The sequence below is a fragment of the Mesoplodon mirus genome (assembly GCF_964341445.2).
Source record: "Mesoplodon mirus genome assembly, chromosome: 6".
NCBI classification, from domain to species: Eukaryota; Metazoa; Chordata; class Mammalia; order Artiodactyla; family Ziphiidae; genus Mesoplodon; species Mesoplodon mirus.
The window spans coordinates 113,237,626-113,247,345 of NC_138982.1; the positions used below are offsets into that span (position 1 = coordinate 113,237,626).

A 9,720-nucleotide genomic window follows, 5' to 3' on the forward strand; every position below is an offset into this window, starting at 1 on the left:
ATTAGTGATTTTTTTAAAAGGCAAGTTCTGCTATGTGTACAATAACCGACACCTTGGACATAGCTCTTCTGCAGTTGCAGGACCGGAAATCCTCAGGAATCCTTCCCCGCCGCCGCCGCCTCCCACCCCCGGCCACACGGCATGTGTGATCTTAGTTCCCCGACCAGGGATCAACCCCCCGCCCCCTGCATTGGAAGCACAGAGTCTTAACCACTGGACCACCAGGGAAGTCCCAGGAATCCTTTCTCGTCCCACTTCCCGGGCCCTAGTTTTCCTTGTGTACCTTAGTCCTTAGTTTAGCAAGTTCCTCCTCTAAACTTTTAATGTGTTCCTCCAGCGTGGCCTTGTCTTGCTGGGCTTTCTGACTGGCTTGGCTTCGTGCTTCTTCAATCATCCTTTCATACCACTTTTCCATCTGGGTGGAAACAGCCTCAAAGAAATAGTGGGTGAGCTCCAGCGCTTGGGAGGTGTCTCGAATGTGAGGGGCAGTCTGCTCGCCACCTGCTGCTGGTGGCGGCTGCCCGCAGGTGGTGCTGGGTGCTGGGTGCTGGCCTCGGTGCCTCGTCTGCCCATTTTTCCCAGACTTCTTGGTTTGGGTGCCTCTGTCAACACAGGGCCCAGCCTGTGGGTTGCATTTGGCTGCCTCCTTCAAGGGTAACGAGGCTGTCTGGACCTTGACATCCCTCAGTCGGGAGCCTGTACAGTCCGAGGAAGACAGACAGCTTCTGCTGGGGTCTGTGGCTGGCTGTGGAGCTGAGGGCCTTTTCCTTGGGCCTGGCCACCTGGGGGGAGCTGTCAGAGGCTGCTACTGGACCTGCAGGCCCCACTGACTGGTCCACACCTGTGGAGGACTCGCAAGTGGAGGGTGTGGATTTAGTCTTGGAGGCCCCAGAATCTCCAGAAAGCTTCAGCTCCAGATTCTGAATCTTTAACATGCACCAAGTTTTTAATTCATCCACAAGGGCATCTGCCGTTTCTCTCCCTCGTGCTTCTCCGAGTCCGAGTGCTGCTGCAGGCGGTTCAGGCACTCCGTCCTCTCTGCTGAGAGTCACTCGACCATCAGCTGGTCCAGAACCCGCATTTGGTGCTGGGTCTTATTCTCCATGTGCCCCAGCTTCATGTTCATCTTATCCTGAACCGACACCAGTTCTGCTTTGATCAGTTGCCTCCAACTGATTCTCCAGCTTGTTGATCAGGGGTTCACATCGACAGCCATTTATTGGCGCCTGCATCACTTTGCCGCCCTTGCCCCGGTACAGCGTATAGAGCTGGTATGCTCTGAACTCATGGCGGATGGGGGCAAACAGCCTTGCCTGAGCCTCTTTTTTTTTTTTTTTTTGCGGTACGTGGGCCTCTCACTGTTGTGGCCTCTCCCGTTGCGGAGCACAGGCTCCGGACGCGCAGACTCAGCGGCCATGCCTCACGGGCCTAACCTCTCCGCAGCATGTGGGATCTTCCCAGACCAGGGCTCGAACCCGTGTCCCCTGCATCGGCAGGCAGACTGTCAACCACTGCACCACCAGGGAAGCCCCTGGGCCTCTTTTTAGGGTCACTGTGAGTGCCCGAGTTCTTCTGCTGTCAGGGCTGCTGGTCTGCTGGTGGGGTGGAGTCAGAAAATGCTGACACATTGGACCTTGACTTTTTCTGCCTGTTATCCTTTGCTCTGGGCTCCGGGGAGGCGGACAGGAAATCTTCTCTGGACTCTTCTTTTCTGGGTACAGCGTTCACTGCTATGGGTGTCTCCTGCTGAGTCACTTCCCTGGGGCACTTTAGTGAGGAGGAGAGCCACTTCCAGATTATTGTGGTAGCGGGCAGTCTCTAGTGGAGTCCGGCCTGCATTATTGACAATGGTCCCATCTGCTCCGGCTTCCACTAAGATTTTAACCACCTTCTCGTGATTTAGGACAGCAGCAATATAAAGTGCTGTGTCTCCAGCATCGTCCTGGACATCGAGGTCACAGCCAGCCTTCAGCAAGATCTGGACCACAGAAAGATGGCCCTTATTGGCAGCAAGATGCACGGGGGTCCAGCCATGCTTGGTAATGGCTACCTTGGCGCCCTTGTTGATGAGCTGAAACACATTCTCTGCCTGGGCTTTGTACGCAGCTATGAGCAGGCGTTCTGAAAGCCCGGCGACCGCATCCTGCTGTCTCATGAATTAGGAGAGAAAGACGTTTTCGGGGAAGTGGTAGACAAGTTCCTTTGGCTCAAGGTGATGCCACAGGCCCAGGCAGGTACCCTCGGGTAAAGATTCTCCAATCACTGGAAGATGCCTTCATCACTATGACATCTTTGGGACCTCTGCAGTCAGGATGCCCGGCGACTCCAAGATCATATTGTTTTCTAATATTTTCTTTGTCTCTGGCTCTCATTAGAGTATAAGCTTCTGGGGGATGAGGTGCTAAATGAACATGTCATTTCAAATGAGTAAAAATGCTTGTCAACTTCTTCATCAATCAGCAAATCCATATACAGGCCTCTTTTGCTTATTCCTGAAGCCTCAGGGGTGTTTCAGGGATCTAGGGTCTAAAGATCTATAGATCCTCTTCCAAACTTGAGGCCTATTTTAAAGAAAATCATCCTCTAAGAGCCCTCTAAACAAACACATTCTCTTGGAAGTTCAGCAGAAAGAAGGATAAGAAAAATATAAAATTATGTGAAGTCATGTCCACTATATTAAGATCTAAAGACCAAAGCTCATGTGCAGTTTCTGCCTTAAAGAGTTAGTGCAGGGGCTTCCCTGGTGGCGCAGTGGTTGAGAGTCCGCCTGCCGATGCAGGGGACGTGGGTTCGTGCCCCAGTCCGGGAAGATCCCACATGCCGCAGAATGGCTGGGCCCGTGAGCCGTGGCCGCTGAGCCTGTGCATCCAGAGCCTGTGCTCCACAACGGGAGAGGCCACAACAGTGAGAGGCCTGCGTACCACAAAAAAAAAAAAAAAAAAAAAAGAGTTAGTGCATGCTATGGATCTGACTCTCTCCTAAGTATTAAAAACAACATTTTTATTTACCTCTCAGTGGCTCTGGGAGATAAGTCCTATACTTGTAATTGTTTTTACAGATGTGAAAACAGAGAAGTTCTTTAATGTCACCTGATGGCAAAAGGTAGAGCCAGGATTTAGACCCATTCAGTTGGCTTCAGAGCAATTTGAGTAATGTTGAAAGGCATTGAATAATGAGGAGATATTGAATAATATCCTTTGAACTGAGAAGTAACTTTAAGACCAAAGAATGAAGCAGGCAACTCCATAAAGTGCAATTATGAAGTTTATTGTGGGTAACTTACATACAGGCAGGATCAGGCAGACAAGGATTCAGAGGCATTTGTGGCTGCATGCCCATCTGCCAAAAGGAGTGCTGGGGACTATGAAGAGGCCAAAGCTAAAAGTAGAATCTGACTACCAGGGAGAAGTAAGTCTGGTACTAAATGGAACTTGGGGGTCTCATGACCAATAACCATCTTCATCAGCAAAAGACATTCTTTCTGTTTTCATATCAGATGAAGGCAAGTGTAAAAGTTGATTGGAAATTCATCTGGCTTGGGGGCATTCTTTGTGAGTAGGCTAAAGCTCAGTCACCCAGAAAGGGGAGAGTGGTAGGACTGCAGGTCTAAGATGAAGCTGTAAAATGGAGTCAGTGATGGTATGTGCAAGTCAAAACAGCCTTATACTTTACCTTTTGGCTCACAAATAGCCCCAAGCATACTATAACATAATTATTTATCAACTATGAATGCTCAAAAAAGAGAAGTTAAAATCCTAATCAATTTTATCAGAAAAGAGAGGACAGAGGAGGGATAATATTTAGGGTCAGACCACTGTCTGAATGCCAGGCTCTTAGGCAAAGACCCCTCCCATCCAGATGTGCACTCTCCTTCCCAGGCTGAACTGGGCCAGACCATGTCTCTATGTTTGGTTCATGAATAAATCAACTTCTGAGGCAGGGTAGTTTGTTTGCCTTGGCATTTACTACAAAATCCATTTACAGACTAAATCAAGAGACCATTTTCAGGATAAATGTATGAATGGATGAATGAGCAGCATTTTTATTTCTGGTCTATTTTATAGTTTCTATTAACATATAGGGCTTCACCTCCTACAACTCTTCCTGCTGTTCCCTAAAAACGAAATGCCACATTGCCTAGAAGAACGTTGCTGAATAAACATAGTAAAGTTAAAAGGCAGAAAGCTATTATGTAGCTTTACATAATAGTTAATTTTAAATGTTTTGCTGGGACATTTTCTGGAAGGACACATTTCTTTTCAATTATTTATTAGTGAATATTCAATTTTATTATTTTAAGGAAAATGATAATAACTGATAAGGAAGTTTTATTGTCATAACTTACTTTTGAATAAAACTACTACACTATTGTCCCCAGTTGGAATAAAACTATGGGTATAGGAACAGTTGTTATCCTCCTCTCTTTGTGTTACCTTATTTGACACCACTTTGTTCCACACATTTTGGTATTATTTGACAAGATGAAAATTGTTTGATTTTAATAGTTTTGAAATGTGGGAGCTTCATAGCAGGAGTAAAATAATGACTTTTAGATTTTATTACACTCAATAGATTACAATGGTGAAAGAGACTGTATACTTAAAATTCTGGGCTGACTACCACGAACATGAAAACCGAAGCCTGAAGCTCAGTCTCATGGTCAAGATTATTTGATTCATGTTTAGGAATTGCTATAATTTTTATAATAAGGGAAAAGTAAAAAATTGCAAAGAAAAACGGTTATGAAGAATTAGAATTCATAAAATACCAAATATTTAACTTCTAAATCCTGTGAATATTCCCTTTTGAAATTAACTCATAAACCGTTAAGTTTAGTATTTTATTTGTAAATGGCCCTTGTCTAACTCCTCGGCATCATTCAACTATTGATAATGTATGAGATGGATCATCATACTTACATTATTATTCAGCTCATGTTATGCACATAAGCAAACTACGGTTTCACCTAATGGTGTTTTATATTCATGAAGAGTTTGAGTCACTCTGATATCTTGGAACACATTTTTTACATATAGTGTGATAGTGATATATTTCATATTTATTGTGAGCTCCCCTAAACACATAGAAAGAATTGTGATAGGGTGGTTTGGCTCCTAAATTACTTAACATTGTCGAATGTAGGACTGTCTAGAGAATTAAAGAAGTGACATATTTTGTAGATATTAAAATTTTATGCACTGTTTTAACACTTTTTTAACTCTATGAAGAAATGCCCTTTAATGAAGACATAAGACTGCAATGACAAAACTATTCTTGAGGGTGATGGAACTATTCAGGTACTATATAGCCCTTAGTTTAAATTATTTATAAAGCCACTAAAATTTTATTTAGAGCAGAAGTAATTGATTTTATAGGGTGGCCTGTTAACAGTCAAGTGTTACCATTTGTAAACCTAAGGCAACATTTCACATTAGCAATGTACCATGCCTTTAGGCTAACAATGCTGCCTTTAATAGCACATTTTAATACAACCCATGTACAGGTAGGCTATCTTTTGTCAGGAAAATAGATCCTATGTATGAAGTCCCAATTATTAATTTTAGTAATGTCAATTTTGTATACCCAAATTATAAATGACCTTTCATTTAGGGATTCATTATCTTATGCTTTGGCATTTTTGTATTTGTATCTATTTTCCTCTGTTACTACTAAATGCTGATGGCTGCCTGCTTTGGTTCAATATTCCTGTAAGAATGTGACAGAGAACAGCCTAGTACAAAGCTAAATGACATATTAGTATCCTGATAAGAATAAGCAGTATATTGGCTAAGGGCTAGGGAAACAATAGGATTCTTTGCGATTTGTGGCATTTAGAATATATGAACTATAGTGAAACAGGGACATCTGGTGTAGAATAAGGATGCAAAACTTAGAGCAGAAACAAGAAAGACCAAGGTGCCTTGAAATTATACTTAGATGCACTTAAGTTTTGTGTATATCACTGCATATAAATTTTGCTCCCAAGAACATTACACTCAATTTTATGTTTGCATTCTTAAGTATATGAAAATACATGAATACATCAAAATACATACTTCATGTATATGAAAAACATCAAAATATGATGACTGAAGAATGACAGATATATCACAGTTTGAAGAATGATAGGTGGATCATAAAGCAAACATATATACACTAAGTGATTATTTTAGCTTTTCTGTATCTTTGGAAATTTTCATAGTAAAACATGTGGAAAAAATGTAAAGATTACACTTAGGAATAAAACAAACTGTTGAGAATACAAATATTTAATCGAGAATACAAATATTTAGTCAAGAATACTAAAAATAGGTATAACTTGTGTATTCCACAGAACACCCTTTCTTTTTTAAGATAAAGATTGTTTACTACTTTTTCTTTTCAACATGAACATGTTTTTCTCTTAGCTGTTGTTTTATCTTCTGACATTACTTAGTAAACTAAGATTATGCTGTTATTGCTTATTTGCCATTAATATCCCATGTGCTTTTCTGCATTAAGAGCTAGAATTACTATAAAAGATAGATGAAAAAGCTGTACTTTTTTGTCTGTGAGTGAAAAAATATACTTAAATTTGAGAACCCTTTGAGATTTTAGTAGACTTTACAGTAATTTCTTAAAATGACTTAAGTTGTTCTATATCATGTCAAAGTATAGTTTCTGGAATTACAGGCATCTGGAACTTCAAAGAATGGTTTAATAATGATTTTGTGGCAATATGTAAGACCTTAAATAGCTTTACTTCAAAGCAAATCCTTGCTGAAAAGGCCTAACACTTTATTAAATTTTAATGTAATTCTTAATGCTATTATTTTTTGCTCAAATTTCCATACTTCAGAACAGACATGAACAAAAGAGTTTGGATTTAGACAGCTTTCTCTGAGTGATTGAAGGAAGTCAGCTTTGTGCTCAGCACACTTAAAATTTTATATTTCAAAATCTTTTAGCATCTTTAACATTTAGACCACATCTAGGGAATCTGATATTCAATCACTGAATTAGATACACCTTAAATATTTCCTTTGTAACCCTATAATAATTGTGAGAGTAAACATAAATTAATAAAAGTTGCTAAAAATAGGTTTTGAAATTTCATCTGTTTTCCTTGTTAATTGACATTCTTTTTAAGATCACCTGTATTGTTCTATAATGGAGAAGTCTTGAAAATATCAGTTTGGATCCTGGTGGTCAAACAGAAAAATGCATATATTAGTAGAAACAATGATTGAATATTATATTTTGAAAATATCTAGAAATCAATAAAATTGCTGTGCTTTTATTACCATATTTTACATGATATAATACATAATATAACATGGAGTTCCTCTCATTTATCTAATAACTATTGGCATATAAAATATAAAGTTAGACAGCTCTAAATACTTGCCTCAGAAATTTATGTGCCCTTTGAAAATTGTGGAAATGAATTCTGAGATTCCTCATTTAGATAATGATTTCAATGTAATTATTTACTATGTCAGATTATTGTGAATATTAAATAATATGGAACTTATAAACACAGATTTAAGTGCATAATTAGAAGTGTAGACTTCAATCCACACTGCTGGATTTAAATATTAGCTTCACCACTTTTCAACTGTGTGCTCTGAACAATTTACTTAATTTCTTTTTTTCTCAGTTTTTATAAACTAGGCATGATAATAATAGCACCTACCTCATAGAGTTGTCATAATGATTGAATTAATTAATATATGTGAAACTCCTAGAGTAGTACCTGGGAAATGAGCCCTCTATAATTTTGGCATTACATATAACACATTTATATATTATATAATTATGTAAAATATATATAATATTTAGCTCTATGTGCCAATTGTCTGGCACATAGTAAGCAGTCAGTATAGTACTATGTTTTTCTTGAGATTATATTTTACAAACTTGAATATTTACCTCTTCATGTCTTTTTTGAGAGCATTTGAGGGTAGAAAACATACAAAGTAAAATTAACCCTTGAAAATGTATTAAGTAGTGTTTACTAGTATACTCTACTTTTTCAAGAATGATGACCCTTGGGGTACCGTGTGTCTTAAGAGCAATATTTTAATATATGATACTTATTGAACATGAATAGGGGTAATTTATATAGTTAGGTTTTTGTTTGTTTGTTTGTTTTTTTAGCGGTACGTGGACCTCTCACTGTTGTGGCCTCTCCCGTTGCGGAGCACAGGCTCTGGACGTGCAGGCTCAGTGGCCATGGCTCACAGGCCCAGCCGCTCCACAGAATGTGGGATCTTCCCGGACCAGGGCACGAACCTGTGTCCCCTGCATCGGCAGGTGGACTCTCAACCACTGTGCCACCAGGGAAGCCCTATATAGTTAGTTTTAAAGAAATGTTATCCCTCAGAAAATAAGTATTAAAATGAGCCATATATGAAGAGTAGAAATAAGTGGGGCAAAATATGATGGGGGGATCTTCCTAGCGGAGAGAAGAGCACATATAAAGGATCTATGAGTGCATTAAGGAGTCTGTTGGGACTTGGCTGATATTTTAAAACTCCATCAAAATTATTTTTAAAAATTTAAATACAGGGCTTTCCTGGTGGCGCAGTGGTTGAGAGTCCACCTGCCGATTCAGGGGACACGGGTTCGTGCCCTGGTCCGGGAAGATCCCACATGCCGCGGAGCGGCTAGGCCTGTGAGCCATGGCCGCTGAGCCTGCGCATCTGGAGCCTGTGCTCCGCAATGGGAGAGGCCACAACAGGGAGAGGCCAGCGTACCACAAAAAAAAAAAAAAAAAAAAAAATTAAATACTATGAAAACGTTATTGGATTTGAGACTAAGATTGCAGGGATATATATTTCCCTCCAATTATAATAAAACTCAATGCACTTCACTGAGTAAACAAGCAGAATTTTTAAAGGATCCTGAAAACCTCATGGCAACTCATGGCAACATTAAAAAATGATCGTGTCCTTAGATTAGATTATAAGCCCACCGGGCAGGTACTGTGTCTGATGTTTTGTGTGGCAACTATCACATTGTTAGAGCTCAATAAACATTCAACAGTTAAAAAAAAAAGCCATTATAAAGGTCCATGAATTGACAAAACTGTTGTAAAAAATATACCATGGGGTGGGGTTGAGGGAATGAAGTCTACTCCACCAGATATTTAAGAAACACTGCAAAGCCATAGCAATAAAACTGTGTAGTGTTGATGCAGAGACAGTGAGCCTCTTGGAACATAATAAAGAGCCCAGAAAAAGAAGCATTTTGAAAGCTTGATATAGATATGTCTGTGATGTCACATAGCAGTGGAAAAGAGCTGATAAAGACAAATAAAATTAGCAGTCTATCATCAACCACATGAAACAAAAGTCTATATTACTTTGACTATGAAATAAAGCAATAAAATCAATAGAAGAAAACATATAGGAATACCTTTATCAAAGGATCAAGAAAGATAAGAAGACCCTCAAAGCCCAATATTAAATTATATATGTATAAATTATACTATGTATATTTATATATGTAAATGGACTAAATCAGTATAATTTTTCATCACTGAAATATACTGACAAAATTAATAGAAGCATTCATTGCAATATGGAAAACAAAACAATAACACAAAAGATACATAAAATATAAATGAATTACTTTAAAGGCACCCAGTTGAAAACTATAAGAAAATGAATAATCATTTTTTTATGAGTGAAAACTCATACAGCTAACAATATATATAGAGAGATATATAATCTCACC

The 9,720-nt window shown here is 39.4% G+C and overlaps 1 pseudogene across 1 annotated transcript; it reads right to left on the reverse strand.

Annotated features, from left to right (window-relative positions):
* Positions 1-265: 265 nt before the first annotated feature.
* On the reverse strand, positions 266-2,155 carry LOC309806009 (ankyrin repeat domain-containing protein 6-like; annotated as a pseudogene). Its single transcript has 2 exons — positions 1,513-2,155; positions 266-1,298 (listed from the first exon to the last, which is right to left on the reverse strand). The product of its transcript is annotated as an ankyrin repeat domain-containing protein 6-like (transcript).
* Between the last annotated feature and the right edge of the window lie 7,565 nt (positions 2,156-9,720).